Raw genomic sequence first — 18,330 nt, 5'->3', positions numbered from 1 at the left:
GGAACAATGAAAATCCATGCCACATTTGGATCAATGGACACCTCTCCTGGAAAACCAAAGATTCACAGGAGTTGGCATTTATTGACACGGCAATATCAGAAACTGTGCCTCATAATTGACATCCAAAGTGAATTTGAAAAGTTGTACACACGCGGCTCAAATATTTCATGCTGCTTATGTGTGTGTGTCTATATATAAAATGAAGTTGTTAGTTACGTATCAAGGAGTGAAGATGTTGATTTATGAGTTGCATATCTGAGTTTACACTGCCTACAAATAATTAGAGAATACAAACAAAGGAAAAGTGGAAGTCTGTGAAGGCAACAGTGGAAAATAATGACAAGTTCTTGACTGCCTCATGAACAATGCTTTGCAAAGCCTGTGAAGGATTGATTTTTGGTAACAGTCAAATATAGAACTGTACAAGGTTGATGCAGAGTCCCACAGAGAGTAATGCTATAGACAGAAAGACTCACAGTGGCAAGAGTGTCTATCTGTACAAAAATGTGAGTTGACAAGAGACAGCACTTAACTCACCGCGAGTCTTTCACCCAAGGGACCCAACTCACTTACAGTTGCACATTCAATGAAACCATCCATGGATAAAGAGATGCCTGAATAGGAGCACCATTTGGCAATCAGATATTTCAGAAACTATTTAGCTTTTTGCTGATGAGCCATGTCAGAAGCTGGCATGCGCTTTTCTACAAAACTGTTGAAGCTTTGATAAAGTATTAAAAAGTGCTGATCCCGCCAAGAGCTTTTTTTTTTTAAAACATTAGGAGCAAATGGCATCTTTAGCTGGGTTGAATAATGAAAGGGAGAAAGTCAAAGAAAACCAATCTTTTGACCAAAGAAGATTTAATAATTCCACAGTTCTGCAATGCAATCTTTCAATTGTCTTTTCTGCATTTTCCACTGTACATTTTTTTCCTTTGGGGTTTGGGGAAGAACGTTGTGATGCTTGAGAAATGTGAAGGTAGTCCACTCTTTATTCAAATTGCTTAATTCAAATTTTCTGGTAATTTTCACTTTGCTGTGTTTTTACATTGCTTTGATTAGAATTATAGGATAATTGTTTTTTTTAAGTACATGAAATGACTTATTTACCAGGAACAGTCTATATTTGTGTCCACAGACTACAAAACGTGGTGTCTTATAGTTCTCCCTAGGAAAATATTCTACTTCCTAAAGTCAAGGGATTGACAATCTAATCCTAGCTGGCCCAATAGTTTAGTGAGTAAATGTGTGACCTGATGTGGTTCCAGGTCATTCAGACATCAAAACTCTCAGGTTTTATTCACATTTTGTGAAGAATTAATTGGTTTCAAATAGGTTGGGGGGAGTGGGGGTTGGGGAGGGGCATGTGTTGGGGAAGGTGCAGGAGCAGGGTTGGGTGCAGTAAAAGTGAATGTGTTGGAGGAGGTGCAGGAGCAGGGTTGGGTGCAGTAATAGTGAATGTGTTGGGGAAGGTGCAGGAGCAGGGTTGGGTGCAGTAATAGTGAATGTGTTGGGGAAGGTGCAGGAGCAGGGTTTGGTGCAGTAATAGTGAATGTGTTGGGGAAGGTGCAGGAGCAGGGTTGGGTGCAGTAATAGTGAATGTGTTGGGGAAGGTGCAGGAGCAGGGTTTGGTGCAGTAATAGTGAATGTGTTGGGGAAGGTGCAGGAGCAGGGTTTGGTGCAGTAATAGTGAATGTGTTGGGGAAGGTGCAGGAGCAGGGTTGGTGCGGGAATAGTGCTACAATTGCCCTCACTGCCCCTGGGTTAAGGAGAGGAAATTATATATTAAGCTAGGGTTCCCACTTCCAATCATTATCCAGTGATACCTGCTGGGAAAGTGTGCACATGCAGCTAATGGGTATAGACAGGACCAGGCTTTGTCTGTGATACCACCTGTCATAAGATCACCTAATCACTCTGAAGGCCCACTTTAAGAATGGCCAGTTGAGTGAAATATTGAAGGGCGGTTGACACGGATAGAACCATATCTTAAAATCATTTAATGCCTAAAAGAGGTTAAGGGAGAAAAGGGCAGGAAACTATGGGGTTTTTTTGGAGTTTAGAAAACTTATTTCCTTATTTGACCAACATAGTTAAAAAGATTGAGGTCCATTCATCAATATCAGATTTTTTTTTGTTGCTATAAACCTTTGCTACATCCACATTTTTATTCTCTCGGTACAGATTGATCTATCAGATATATGAGGAATATTCTCATTTTAAGAAACAGCTGCCTTTTTGATGGGTCCAGCACTGCTTTTTCTGAAGCTATGAAAGATTTATGTTAAGATTCTCCAGGCAGCAGAAATCTAAGTAGAGTGAAGGCTTCATAAGATGAACTCTAATTTACCAAAAAAAACCATTTTTATTAACATGAATTTGCTCTTATTATAGATTCAGGGGAGGATACCCAGTGGGATACTGAATCTGATCGTTCACAACTGACAAAAAGCCATGATGGGGTTATGAACGCCGTCCCCGTGATTGGAATATATTTGGAATTGCACTGTTTTCCATTGTCATATGCAGGAATATATTTTAAAAGTAAAATAATAAAGTTTTATCTACCCACAACTTAGTTTTCAGGGCACAGAAGGTGCTTTGGAATGCATCACATCAGGCAACCCTTACTCTCTTCAGATAAGACTTGTCAGCATATTGCAAACTCTCTAAATGGAGATTAATTATGATTTTCACAGGATCATTCCTATTTTTCTCTGGTGGTAAGGAAGCTGCAGTTGACTGATCAATTACTACTGCTGAAAAATGTCTGTGTGTTTGTGTGTGCTGATTGGGTGAGGTCAGGATCCAACTTGGCTATGATGACAATGCCCCTCCACAGCTTGCCCCTCTCCCCTGCCCCACCCAATTCTTGATTGACCTGTTGTCACTCAATGGCAGTGTTCACAAGTAAAGAATGGCCATTTGGGCAAGGTTTCAGTGACCCATTACTGCCTGTCAAACTAACCTCAAACAAGAGTACGAGAGGAGTGTTTTTGAGTGGGAAAGTCCATTGACTTCGGCGGGACAGTAAAAGGCCCTCGGCATAAAATTCTGCCCTAGGAACTAAACCTTGTGAGTTAAATATTGCCTTTGACTTAGTAGACCATCTAGGAACTCGTCTGACTGCTTTAAGTATTACATTAAACCTAAACTTCTTTGATTTAAAGTAGGTGAATTCTCTGTCTCACAAATGCCATGAAATTACTTTCACTGACATGTGGTTAGGTCAGAGTCTAAAGTCTACCTGTTAAATATGTTTCCTTATCCATCACCTGTTTCAAGCTGTTATTAGGAGTTTGATTTCAGGAATGAATGGTCACAACACTTATACAACTGCAGCACCTGCTCCCCAGGATTCATGCCAGTCACAGAACTAACCACAAAGTGCAGAGTTCAGTAGTGTTATGATGGATTTGTGAAAGTAGCCCTTATGATTGCAATGTATACAGCATTGCACTGTTTTCTTTGTCAATATGAAGGTTGCACAGATCAAGAGCTCCTGAAGTTGACCTCAACTACAAGGCCTTGTGTGTACCTGTTACAGTTGATGACTTTTTCAGAGCCTGGGCATGATGGCTCCATGCCAGGATGACACTATCCAAGCTCAAGGACCAGTGGCAGAATCTTAATGCTCTATAATATTATGAAGGAAGCAACAACCTACTTAAATCAGGTCTTCTTTTATGCCAGGAACACAAAAGGTGTTGCAATTGCATTTTGTATTGGACATTTTGTACGGAAATGCTCTTGAGGATTTTCACATGCTTTTTTTGTCCTTGTTGACTCTGTTCCTTAAAGTGCCATCAACTGGAATCCTATCCTTGATGTATAGAGCTTCAGTAGAAGGTTTACCTAGCATCATTTGCTGAACCAGGCTGGATATAATGCTGTGACTGGCTCACTGATGTCCCAGTGTAATTTCCCTGAGTCTATTTCTGTTCCCAATCAACACCATGATGAGCTACACGAGGCAACAGTTATTGTGACAGTTTTTGTTAAAGGCACTGTCCATTGTATTACTAAGCTGTATACTCCTGAAGATCCAAAATATGACTACTGGTCTGTGCTGAGTTAGCTGTAACACTCAGGGTAGTACAATTGTGGCTGTTAGATAGGGAGGTTCATAAATCAGTCTTTGTTATTCTGTAACCACATCTGGAAAGTTTTTGAGTGTATGCGAGTGTGCATGTCGATGTCAGGTACAGTATAGGGCAGGAATAGGTGCAGTTGTGATGCTTTCTGTGGTCAAATAGCCTGCTGAAACTCAGTCACTGGGATCACACATGAAGAATAAGAATTCAGGTTTGATAATAAAGGTCTATCAGTAACCATTGGACTGACATCTGCTTAAGTCGGCATCTTCACAGACAAGTGGTGAAAAATATTAAAAACAAATCCCAAAGCAAGTAATTTTGCAATTATTGTAGGACACTGCAGTTTTAATTACACATTGGAATTGTATTATGCAAAAAACATTTCATATTTCATATTGAAATCTTGCATGTTAAAATGTTACTTTATTGGGAGTTGGCAGATTAAACATTACTGACTAACAGTTTGACGAAGCAGAGTATCATAAAGAGCACAGCTAGAACCCTTTGCATTCTTCACATTGATGTAAAGGCTCTCTCTTGCATTATTTCCTATTTTTCAAATTATGAGCCTTAACCAATGCTAAAAGCAATTTTAAAAAAAACATCGTAAGCCTGAGCTTCCTGAAGTTCAATTGAATTGAACATGTTAAAAAACATAAGTAAGAGATCTAATGGGGACAGAAATTCTACACTTTGGGGTGAATTTCCTTGGGGCTTCTGAAGCACCTTTGTGTGTATGTGGGATTTCCACCAAAGTTATGGTGGCAGGTGGGGAGAAACCCTGAGGAAATTCACCCTCTTTGCGATTGTGACCCTATTTTTCCAAATTCTCATGTTGGTACCTCAGTGAATAGTACCCTATATAAGTGAGAATAGACACTGAGATCGACCAGCTCAGCCTAGATTAGGGATTGAATGTGGGATCTTCCTGTTTTTTTAAGGCTAACTGCAAAAGCCACTTGGCCAACTGGGACTTAATCCCTGAGCTGCATTGATGATTCTTAGTGACTAAACAATTCAACATCAGTGCCAAAGATTTTGAGTAAAACTGAGTACAATAACCTCACAAAACCTGTGGCATTGCAAAATTTCTTTTCTTCTAAGGATTTTCATCAAATTAATAGAAAAATTTGCTTTGTCTCTGGGGTTGGGGGATGGTTTGAGGATGTATGCAGGCTTCATACTGTTTCTCACACGTTTATGCACAATCCGTGTTGAAGTTTTGATGTACTCCAACTAGCTGACACAGCCTTCTAGTCAGTAGAGGCAGTTTGATGTAGTTACTTTTTTAATCGCTGGAATAGGCTGACAGCTGCTATTGGGAGTGACTGACTTGGAATGTAACTCAAATAGATGGTTTGAAAAAAGGCAGAGAAATCTCTGCAGCAGACCGCGTGAAGTAGCGTGCCTCAGGAGCTCTTCACAAAGATGGTGGTAAACTCTGTCTGCGATGCATGCTGTGGCATGCTACGGGACATTATTCAATGACAGGCGCTTTAATTTTGCAGCATATGAACCATAGGAACATACATGGGAAAATGAAGTTTCGAAGAATGAATTGAAATATATGAGACTCTGAGGGACTTTGACAGGGTAGATGCTGAGAGGATATTTCCTCTTGCGAATGAATCCAGAACTAAGGAGCACAGTTTAAAAATATGGGGTCTCCCATTCAAGATGGAGGAGAGGAGGGAATTCCTTCTCTCAGCAGTCTTTGGAATCCTCTTCTTTAGCGAGCAGTGTAGGCTGGGTTATTGAATATATTCAAGGCTGAGTTAGCCAAATACTTTATTGACAAGGGAGTCAAGGGTTATGAGGCAGAAAAATGGGGTTAAGATCACAATCTTATTGAATGGCAGGGCAGGCTCGATGAGCCGAATGGCCTACTCCAGCACTTATTTCTTATGATCTTGTTTTTATGATTTTATGAAACAAATGGGATCTTCAAAAAGAAACCAAATACTGAGTTTGAAACAAAACCTTCTTGGCATGCGGACAACTTGAGTTTCCCCAAGGGCATTAAGGGTTAATCACGTAATGTAGAACTGAAGCCACATGTAGACTAGGCTGGGTAGGATTGTCAGGCCTCTCGCTGAACCAGTTGGCATTTATCCTGACATTCTGGCAGCTTTCATTTTTGGTTCTAGCCCACAGATTGAGATTTTATTCAATCAACTTTTAAAACTTGCCATAGTAGAATTTTAATGAAAGGTCAATTGATGGTTGCGTTTTTTTTAAAACAGCAGGGAGTAATTTGTCTGTGTGGTGCCACTTCTAGCAGCGCAATATCCTTCAGCATTGCCTGCTCCCGGGGAATCAATGTGTGTCTGCTTAGTGCAGCTAGGAGGAGAAACAGAGCTCTGCAAACAAATTTCTCCCCTAAGGCTTTGTGGTATTAAAGGAGCATAGTTTATATTTGTAGAAAAATAACACACTATACATACTATATAGTATTTACAGCACAGGAACAGGCCATTCAACCCCACAGACCCATGTGGTGTTTAGGATCCGCACAAGTCTCCTTCCACCTTTCTCTAATCTCATCAATATATCCTTCTTTTCCTTTCTCCCTCATGTATTTATCTGGCTGCCCCTTAAATGTATCTATGCTATTTACCTCAACTACTCCTTGTGGCAGGGAATTCCAATTTCTGACCACTCTTTGGGTAAAGAAGTTTCTCCTGAATTGTCTTTTGGGCTTGTTAGTGACTCTCTTAAATCTCCTAGTCCTGGTCTTCCCACTAAGATCTTCTCTGTGTTTATCTGTCAAACCTTTTTATAATCTTCAGAATCTTTTTCAGGTCACCCCCTCAGTCCTTCCATTTCCTGAGGAAAATGCCCCATCCTGTTCAATTTTCTTGACATGTATAACCTCTTAATTCCAGTATCATTCCAGTAAAACATTATTTCACCCTCTCCCATGCCTCCATAATATTTTTAAAATATGGAGGCAAGAATTGTTCATAGTGCTCCTCGAGGTGTGGTCTAAACAAAGTTCTATACAACTTTAACATAACGTCTCTTTTTTCAGTTCCATCACTGTAGAGATGAACCCCAGCATGTTATTTGTATTTCTTTATGGCCTTATTAACCTTTAAGAACAGAGCGGCCTAGAAATAAGCCACTACTTGGGCCTAAAGAGTTGGGAAGGTGCAAAAAAGATTCACTAGAAGGATACCAGAACTGAGAGGCAGGGGTAAATCCACAGGAAGTAGGTTCCCTGGCCTCATTTGTACATTGTGATGTACTGTGAGTGCTAATTGCAGACTCAAAGGCAGTTGTTTTTTATTTGTTCATGAAATGTGAGCATTGCTGACTAGGCCAGCATTTATTGCCCATCCCTAATTGCCCTTGAGAAGGTGGTGGTGAGCTGCCTTCTTGAACTGCTGCAATCCATGTGGTGTAGGCACACCCACAGTGCTGTTAGGAAGGGAGTTCCAGGATTTTGACCCAGCGACAGTGAAGGAATGGCGATATATTTCTAAGTCAGGATGGTGTGTGGCTTGGAGGGAAGCTTGCAGGTGGTGGTGTTCCCATGCATCTGCTGCCTTAGTCCTTTTAGGTGGTAGCATTTGTGGATTTGGAGAGTATTGTCGAAGGAGTCTTGCTGAGTTGCTGCAGTGCATCATGTAGATGGTACACACTGCTGCCGCTGTGCATCAAAGGTGGAGGGAATGAATGTTTAAGGTGCTGGATGGGATGCCAATCAAACGGGCTGCTTTGTCCTGGATGGTGTTGAGCTTCTTGAGTGATGTCGGAACTGCACTCATCTATGTAAGTGGAGAATATTCCATCTCGCTCCTGACTTGTGCCTTGTGTATGGTGGACAGGCTTTGGGGAGTCAGGAGGTGAGTTACTCTTTGCAGAATTCCCAGATTCTGATCTGCTCTTGTAGCCACAGTATTTATGTGGCTGTTCCAGTTCAGTTTCTGGTCAATGGTAAGCCCCAGGATGCTGATAGTGGGGGATTCAGTGATGGTTATGCCATTGAACATCAAGGGGCGATGGTTAGATTCTCTCTTGTTGGAGATGGTCACTGCCTGGCACGTAAGTGGTGCAAATGTTACTTGCCATTCATCACCCCAAGCATGGATATTGTCCAGGTCTTGCTGCATATGGACACTCACTGCTTCAGTATCTGAGGAGTTGCGAATTGTGTTGAACATTGTGCAATCATCCACGAACATCCCCAGGATTTCACCAAGGCTCCTTAGACAGCACCTTCCAAATCCATGACCACTACCATCTAGAGGGACAAGGGCAGCAGATAGATGGAAACATCACCACCTGGAAGTTCCCCTCCAAGCCACTCACCATCCTGCCTTGGAAATATATCGCCGTTCATTCACTGTCGCTGGATCAAAATCCTGGAGCTCCCTCCCTAACATCACTCTGGGTGCATCTACACCACAGGGACTGCAGCGGTTAAAGAAGGCAGCTCACCACCACCTTCTCAAGGGCAATTAAGGATGGACAATAAACTAGCCAGTGATGCCCAACTCACATAAATTAATAAATAAATAAATAAATAACCTGTCACCTTATGATGGAGGAAAGGTCATTGATGAAGCAGCTGAAGATGGTTGGGCCTAGGACACTACCCTGAGGAACTCATGTAGTGAAGTCCTTGGACTGAGATGATTGACCTTCGACAATCACAACTATTTTCTTTTGTGCTAGGCATGACTCCAACCAGTGGAGAGTTATCCCCTGATTCCCACTGACTTCAGTTTTGCTGGGGCTCCTTGATGGCATACTCGGTCAAATGCTGCCTTGATGTCAATGGCAGTCTCACCTCACCTCATCTCGGGAGTTCAGCTCTTTTGTCCATGTTGGACCAAGTTTACAATGAGGTCAGCAGCTGAGTGGTCCTGGCTGTACCCAAACTGAGCATCAGTGAGCAGGTTATTGCTAAGCAAGTGCCACTTGATAGTCCTATCGAAGGCACCTCCTATCACTTTACTGATTATTGAGTGTAGACTGATGGGGCAGTAATAGGCCAAGTTGGATTTGTCCAGCTTTATGTGTACAGGTCATACCTGGGCAATTTTCCACATTGCCAGGTAGATGCCAGTGTTGTAGCTGTACTGGAACAGCTTGGCTAGGGGCACAGCTAGTTACGGAGCACAATTCTTCAATACTATTGCCGGAATATCGTCTGGGCCCATAGCCCTTGCAGTATCCAGTGCCTTCAGCTGTTTCTTGATATCATGTGGAGTGAATTGAATTGGCTGAAGACTGGCATCTGTGATGCTGGAGACCTCCGGGGGAGGCTGAGATGGATCATCCATTCAGCACTTCTGGTTTAAGATAGCTGCAAACCCTTCAGCCTTGTCTTTTGCACTGTCGTGCTTGGATCCCCTCTCATTGAGGATGGGGATATTTTTGGAGCCTCCTCCTCCAGTGAGTTGTTTAATTGTCCAACCCCATTCATGATTGGATGGGGCAGGACTGTAGAGCGTAGACCTGTCCCGTTGGTTGTGGTATTGCTTAGTTTGCCGGCAGCAGAAGGGGGCTGGAGTGGGCAGTGGGTAGGGAGGATGCTAGAAGTGAGATCAGGATGAGCTGAAGGTAGCAGGTATGCCTGGGGAGGGTAGTGGGGGGTGGGTGTATGGGTGACAATTGGGTGGAGTATGCAAGGTCGCTGGCAGAACCCCACTAGATATGGAGACAAGAGGAATGCTCTTGCCCCTCCTGTCTACACAGAATCACAGTGCAGAAGAGGCCCTTCAGCCCATCGAGTCTGCATCGACACGTGAGAAACACCTGACCTATCTACCTAATCCCATTTACCAGCACTTGGCCCGTAGCCTTGAATGTTATGAAGTGCCAAGTGCTCATCCAGGTACTTTTTAAAGGATGTGAGGCAACCCGCCTCCACCACCCACCCAGGCAGCACATTCCAGACTGTCACCGCCCTCTGGGTAAAAAAGTTTTTCCTCACATCCCCCCTAAACCTCCTGCCCCTCACCTTGAACTTATGCCCCCTTGTGACAGACCCTTCAACTAAGGGTAACAGATGCTCCCTATCCACCCTGTCCATGCCCCTCATAATCTTGTACACCTCGATCAGGTCGCCGCTCAGTCTTCTCTGCTCCAATGAAAACAACCCAAGTCTATCCAACCTCTCTTCATAACTTAACTGTTTCATCCCAGGCAACATCCTGGTGAATCTTCTCTGCACCCCCTCCAGTGCAATCACATCCTTCCTATAATGTGGCGAGCAGAACTGCACACAGTACTCCAGCTGTGGCCTCACCAAGGTTCTATACAACTCCAACATGACCTCCCTACTTTTGTAATCTATGCCTCGATTGATAAAGGCAAGTGTCCCGTATGCCTTTTTCACCACCCCACTAACATGCCCCTCCGCCTTCAGAGATCTATGGACACGCACGCCAAGGTCCCTTTGTTCCTCAGAACTTCCTAGTGCCATGCTATTCATTGAATACTTCCTTGTCAAATTACTCCTTCCAAAGTGTATCACCTCACACTTTTCAGGGTTAAATTCCATCTGCCACTTATCTGCCCATTTGACCATCCCGTCTATATCTTCCTGTAGCCCAAGACACTCAACCTCACTGTTAACCACCTGGCCAATCTTTGCATCATCTGAAAACTTACTAATCCTACCTCCCACATAGTCATCTATGTCATTTATATAAATGACAAATAATAGGGGACCGAGCACAGATCCCTGTGGCTTCCAGTCACTAAAGCATCCTGCTGTCATCACCTTCTGCCTCCTACAACTAAGCCAATTTTGAATCCACCTTATCAAATTACCCTGTATCCCATGTGCCTTTGCCTTCTTTATAAGTCTCCCATGTGGGACCTTGTCAAAGGCTTTGCTGAAATCCATATAAACTACATCAACTGCACTACCCTCATCTACACACCTGGTCACATCCTCAAAAAATTCAATCAAATACACTCGGTTCTGTGTAAAGTTTGGGTGGCAGCCTGCTGTGCACCCATGCTAACTGGTTGCTGCCCACAAGCAGTGCTCAAACAAGTCCGAATTTAGCAAAAGAGCCCAAACCAGATGTTATAACTGCGATTCACACATGCAATGGATGCCTGTTTCAGGCATGCAGTCTACCCCACAAACCCGGCGACACACTTCAAATGCAGACTGACTACATATGTGCCTATATTGAGCCTTTCTTGCCCAAAGAATGGATGCTGTGCAATTGAATTTCTATGCCTATATATCCTGATTACAGTAGTGATAAAGTTCTGTGGAAATTTCATGAGGCTTGGGGCCTCATCTAGAATAGCCAAGGGGGTAGACAGCAGAACGCTTAGTATTTATCATTTGAAGTGTGCCATAAATTTCTACCCTCTGTGTAGAATTGATGGTGACTAAATTGACCTCCTTAAGGAAGTAATCCAAATCTCTTTCTGAACATCTGGTTTCATTTTGGTATAGTGTACATTTAAAATATGTAATTCATCTTGCCTTTCTCTCCCTCTACTGACTACCCTTCAGGATATTAGTAAGGAGATTAGGGACAACAGAAAATGACCCCCATGATCAAAATTCTTCAAACTTTACTTTCCTATCTGTAATAATGGACAGAATCGTCCCTGACTTGCATAAAGTGCGGTAATGGGTGGGGCAAATGATGTTTCACCCACTGGCTGCAATGGCTTTTCACGCTGTATTGTCCCAAACCCGCCGCATTAATTATGCATTCCCGGGACACATGCCGTTTCGATGGCAGGCGGGTTCCAATTCGCCTGCCACACCATCACCTCGCCACTTCATCACGCCAGGCACCAGATTTAAAGTACAGCCACACTCAGTGCTTCCAGCCCGGGACTGCAGCAAAGAAGACATGGCCCCAAAAGGCAAGACGACTGCAGCCCTCGAGTGCCTTTTGGATGCCTTGGAGGCCCCCACTCTGGCCGCAGGAGGGGCAGCTACATTACCACTCCAGCTTCTTAGGCAATGGCAGTGATGGTCAGTACCAATGTTGCACAGAAGAGGTTGGCCAGCCAGTGCAGATAGAGCATGAATGATCTCATCCATGCAGCCAAGGTATGGCAACCATCTCATCACTCTAAACTCACACAATCAAACCCTTAACACATTCACTGGCATCTCACTCACTGCCAGCTCAAGGGACATCACCACCCATTCTCACACACACACCCTCACATCTCCATCTGGCCTCATCTCCTCTGGAGACTGCCTCCTCAGCCCTCATCATCTTGAAGCCACTTGCACAGATCAACATGTACCCCTCACACACACCCTGGGATACCCTCCTTCCCCAGTACAGCTCTCATCCTGCAGCCTCTTCCCTTGCCTGAGGCCATTTCACCCCCTTCCCCAAGCAAACCCTAGCCCTGCAGCCATTGGAAAGCCACCCACATACGGCTGATCTGGTAGGTAGAGACCTGCCCATGAGCCCCCTCTAAAAGTGATGTGGTGCTGTCTGTGAAGCCTGGCGCTGATGACTGCGAGTGCTGACTGAAGCAAGGTAGGCAAACAAACCTTGACGTTCCGAGTGAAATGCAGCCCGCCAAGTGCAGGCCTTATATATGATGTGAAGCATTTCAGCGTGTTTTCCTGCTGATGTGGGTGGACGATCCAGGGTGGGTGGGGGGATGAGTCCAGCGCGCTGGCCTTATAATGAAACGCTGATATATCACAATGAAGTTCCTGATGTCCGATGACGGGATACGCAGTCTGCCATCGGCGAGCGGGGCGGTTGTTCACAAATTGGTTTCACGCCATCGTGAAACTGATTTTTAGCTTTCTTGCCATATTGCCCGCTCACGCCACTGAACGCGGCTGATGCGGGCAGCCATGGCAAATCCCGGCCAATTTCTTTCCCCGCTTTAGTTTTCTCTCCTCCCTTCATGCCTGTGTTTCGGTTTCATGAGCATCAGCTGGAAAAATCATCCCACTTCATGTACTAGTCCTGAGTGTAGGTATTGGACAGCTGCTTGGAAATGAACCCGATTCTATCCTCATCTGATGTCCTCACACATGCAGCCAGCAGGGATCACTAGATATCGATTGTGTCCTGTGGAACTCCTGGTTATTTTGTTCCTTTCCCCAATCCTGAGGCCTTGTTACCCTTAGATGATGGTGGTGGGCCTTCACCTTGATCTGTATGAGCTTTTGCAGCACTTGTGATGTTGCCCCTTCTGCACTGGTGCTAGGCAGGGACCCAGCAATGATGGAGGAATTGTAAAATTGCAATGCATGCTCAATCAGGAAGGTATGTGACTTGGAGGAGAAGTAATTGTGGAAGTGATATTCCCATGGTGTTGATAATTCTGCCTGTCTTGGTTGTATAGTTTTAGGTTTGAGAGGTGCTGTTGAAACAAAATGGTGAGCTGCATCACCAGATCCTGTAGATAGTACATACTATAGCCATAGTTGAGAGGATGGATGCATTGGAAGGGGTGCTGAGAAGATGGCCTTGGTGGTGTCAAGATTTTGAGTAGTGTTACCTCTGCCACTGAAGGTGGGCGGAGTTATTGTTTTCACCCCTATTCGTTCGTCTGTTTCGGTAAACAATATATCTCAAAAACTAATGGATGGATTTCAATGAAACCTACACAGATATGGTAAGGCCCAAAGAGGAACTGATTAGCTTTTGGCAAAGGTGTAGATCCGTATCCAGATCCTGGAGTTTTCAAAGGACCTGTTAACTTGAGAGATAGGGTGAATTAATTTTTTTGTAGAATGTTGTGGGTTGTAATTTTTAGAACATTGTTGATTGTTTTAGAAGGATTGCCTCAGCGGCTGTGTGGAAGTTGTCACAGCTGTCAAAATGTGAGCAGAGCTTTCAGAGCAGGTTGTTGGATGTGGACCATCCTGAAGCCTCTTCAGTGAGATGGAAGCTTTAAACAAAAACATTTCTTGCTTCAGCTTTGTAGTTACAGAGCCTCAAGGAAGAGCTGTGTAATTGTAATAACGATGAGGTGTGGCAGAGGTATGCACCCTACTGACTGCCCACTCACTTGTTGCAGCTGAGTCATTCAGTATTCCACTACTCTCCTGATTGAACCTTCCTAAAGTGTGGTGCCCAGAATTGGACACAATACTCAAACTGAGACCTAGCCAGTGTTATATAAATGTTTATCATAACTTTGCTTTTCTACTCTATGCCTCCATTCATAAAGCCAAGAATCCCACAAGCTTATTTTATCATCTTTCTCCCTTCATCCTGCCTACTTCAAGGATTTGTTTTTGCACAGCCCAAGGCCTACCTGTTCCTACATCCCCTTTAAAATTGTAGCATTTACAACATAACTTATTATACCTGCATAGTTTTATAATTATTTGATTCTGTTTCCATTATAGAAAGTCTAATGTCCACTCCATTCTCCCACATTTCATCTCATTGCTGATGGTAAGAGATTGCTAGTGCAGAATAACTGTCATACTTGTGTACATAGCAGCAGTGATTATACCTGAAAAGTAATCACTAGTGTGAAACATTTTGATGTATTTCATGACATCAGGTGCAAATAAAAGCACATTTTTTTTCATTTCTTGTCTGTTGACCTTAAAGAAGATTCCAAATTCTTTTCACCTGAGGATTGAAAATATTCAGGCATATTTAGAAAATCAACTCAAAGGGAAGATAAGTCTCAGAAATAGCTATGAGTTAATCATGTCTTGTTGTCTAACTGTTGTGGGTGAGGTACCTCTCTGGAATCGTGTTTAGTCTCACTTTGCACTTAACACATCAGTTTGGGGAGAATTTGAAGTAGCAGTTCTGCTGAACAATATAAAAAATGATGCTTAGGTTTATTATTTACAAAGTAAATTAAAGAACAAACAAATGCGTAGTTCAGACATGAGAATCTCATCTTTAGCTTTGGAAGCAAGAAAGCAGCATTTGCCACAGTGACAGCTCCTATCATGCCATTGTGACCCTAACAACATCCTCTGGGTCATGCCAGCACACATGCTATTTGTTGGGCATCCTGAAATTCAGGCCTTTTCAAGAGACAGAGTGGTGACAGGATAATAAAACCACGCTTGCCAACGGCAAATTCTATCGGATTAGCAGCATTATTAACACGCCTCCTTGTAAACACAGATGGCATACACACATCCAACATTTATATTACCCAAAAAAGCTCATCACCGTTGTTGTTTGATGTCAAAAGCAAACATGATTTCACACAAGAGCAATTGCTATAGTAAACAAATACTTATTGCTCTCTATTTGTGTTGTGCCTGATTAAGTGAGTGGCGCAGCCTCATAGAACAGATATATGACTTTTTATCATGAGACTGAAAGACGTCAGTTTCTTGTAGCTACATTTAGTTACAGATTGAATGCCTGTCACTGTACTAAGGATGTCAGAGCTAAAGAATCAAAGCTATTTCTTAACAAGGCTAAATCCCATTATGAACATTTGTTGTCACAATATGGAGCATGATACAGATTTGGTAGATTGACATGTCACACGATATTTTGTCACATGAGGAAACAAATGCTGGCAGGTAGTGGATCTGAGAGTTTTCTCTTTTTCTTAAAAATGTAATATTTTCAAACACGTCTTCATCAAGATTGATAGAGATGACAGGGCTGACAGTGGAATGTTTTCCCGTTTTATACCCAGTGATTGCACAAAGCATTCCCAGATGTGTCTTGCATCCTACACACTTTTATTCCTTCTCACAGCTTCTTTGTGTTGAAACTAAGGCTAGTCCAACCATAAGAACATGCAAAATGGAAGCAGGAGTAGGCTATTTGCCCTTCAAGCCTACTCTGCCATTCAATGCGGTCATGACCAAACTTCTATCTCAATTCCACCATACCAGAATATAAGAAATAGGAACAGGAGTAGGTCATTTAGCCCTAGGAGCCATCTCCAGCACTAACTCATTTGTTACAGGAGCTAAGAACTGTGGAACTCTTTGTGTCCCTCAGGGCTCCAATTCTCTTAATGTTGACCATCAGCCAAGTTTGTCAGCACCTAATCACTAATTCCTGGTATAACACATCTTCACTTTCATTGTTTTCAGACTTGGTGGTACTTCAGCTCAAACCCTTTACCCTTCGGCTTATTTTCTGAATAAAAAGAAATACAGATTCTGTAGCTACTCCTCAGTGCCATTGAACCCCAGTCTCACCCACTAATATGCCCTAGCATTGTATTCGTCATCTGGTCTGGTTGAGTTTATATAGCCGTCTCTGGGAATTGAAGAGGAACTGGAGGTTCCAGCATCTTTTTTCTCAGGATGTAAAAGAGCAGAGGGGACAGTCATTCTTTCCTTCTGGTTTGAAACTCTGGGTTACTTGCTAACTTTTCTCAAGGACCACAATACCAATAGTTATCTGTCCGTCACTATCTTTTTCTTCCTTTTGCTCTTTCCAAAATCCAGTTCCAGTAACATCTCAGGGCTGGCAGACTCAGATAGAGGCAGAGAGACACATTAAACAATATTCCTGCTGAGGTTTATAGAATGCATTATAAATATATTTTCTCAAGTCCAAGAGGCGAGTGTACAATAGTTTAATTCACTTTGTTGTTCAACTCCATTCAAATTCTAATGAACTTCTGTCCTGGAAGTATTAGAATTAAGTCAAAAGCTAAGATAAAAGCAAAATACTGCGGATGCTGTGAATCTGAAATAAAAACAGACAATGCTGGAAATCTCAACTGGTCTTGGAGCATCTGTGGAGAGAGAAATAGTTCACTCTTCAAGTCTGTATGACTCTTCTTCAGAAGAAGAGTAATACTCTAATGAAGAATCATACGGACTCAAAATGTTAACTCTGTTTCTCTCTCCACAGATGCTGCCAGACCTGCTGAGCTTTTCCAGCATTTTCTGTTTTTATTTTATATTACAGTTAAGTCACCTGCTTTCCCACAGCTACTGATCCCAATGCTGATAGATACCGGTGCTCTCTGGGGTTTAATGGCTTACTTTTTTCCTTACCTAATGGGCTACTCCAATATAACTGACTATGAACTGACATTTATTGACCTAATTGGCTGATGCTCATTGCTGCAGGAACATCTAGTCGAGAATGGAACTGCAAATAATAGGCAGCAGGTCAGGCAGCATCTGTGGGGAAGCTCTGCTGAGGGAATGTGAGCAGCAAGAGGTTAAATTAAAAAGCAGAATCTCAAAGGTAATAACTTCTGGATTATTACCTGCACCACAGGCAAATTGGTGGAAGGTAAATCAGATTAGAGACTTAAACATGTGGCTCAAAGATTGGTGTGGGAGAAATGGGTTTCGATTCATGGGGCACTGGCACCAGTACTGGGGAAAGAGGGAGCTGTACCATTGGGACTGGCTTCACCTGAACCGTGTTGGCATGGGGTCTGGCGAGTTATATAACTAGGGTGGTAAAGAGGGCTTTAAACTAAATAGTGAGGTGAGGGATCAAACTTAGAAAGATGTGATAAATTAAATAGAGAAGCCAAGGCCAAAGATCAAGGTAGGAATAGGGAAATGATGATCGGAGCATGGCTGGAAGAGACAGAATATACAAACCAAAGAGTGCACCAACAGATAAGGCCAGAGGTTACAAAAACAGTAAAAAGACAGAACTAAAGTATCTGTGTCTGAAGGTAGGTAGCATTCATAACAAAACAGATGAAGTGACAGGGTAAATAGAAATAAATATGTTTGATCTTATAGCCATTGCAGTGACATGGTTGCAGGATGACAAAGATTGGGACCTGAATATTCAAGGGTATATGACATTTAGGACGGACAGGAAGCTAGGGAAAGGTGGAGGGGTGGCTCTGTTAATTAAGGATAATGTTGGTATAATAGAAAGAGATGACTTTGTTTCTGGAGATCAAGATGTAGAACTACTTTGGGTAGAGATAAGAAATAGTGAAGGTGATAAATCATTTGTGGGAGTGGTTTATAGGCCTCCTAATGGTAACCACACTGTAGGATGGGGTATACAGGAAGAAATAATGGGAGCTTATGAAAAAAGTAAGGCGATAATGGCGTAGTGGTGTTGTTGCTGGGCTAGTAATCCAGAGACCCAGGGTAATGCACTGGAGACCCAGGTTCGAATCCCGCCATGGCAGATGGTGGAATTTGAATTCAACAAAAAGCTGGAATTAAAAGTCTTAACGATGACCATGGAACCATTGTCGATTGTTGTAAAAACCCATCTGGTTCACTAATGCCCTTCAGGAGAGGAATCTGTCATCCTTACTTGATCTGGCCTACACATGACTCCAGAACCACAGCAATGTGGTTGACTCTTAACTGCCCTCT

The sequence above is a fragment of the Cetorhinus maximus genome, chromosome 10 (genome assembly GCF_964194155.1).
Source record: "Cetorhinus maximus chromosome 10, sCetMax3.hap1.1, whole genome shotgun sequence".
Classification (NCBI taxonomy): domain Eukaryota; kingdom Metazoa; phylum Chordata; class Chondrichthyes; order Lamniformes; family Cetorhinidae; genus Cetorhinus; species Cetorhinus maximus.
This window is presented reverse-complemented; position numbering follows the sequence as displayed.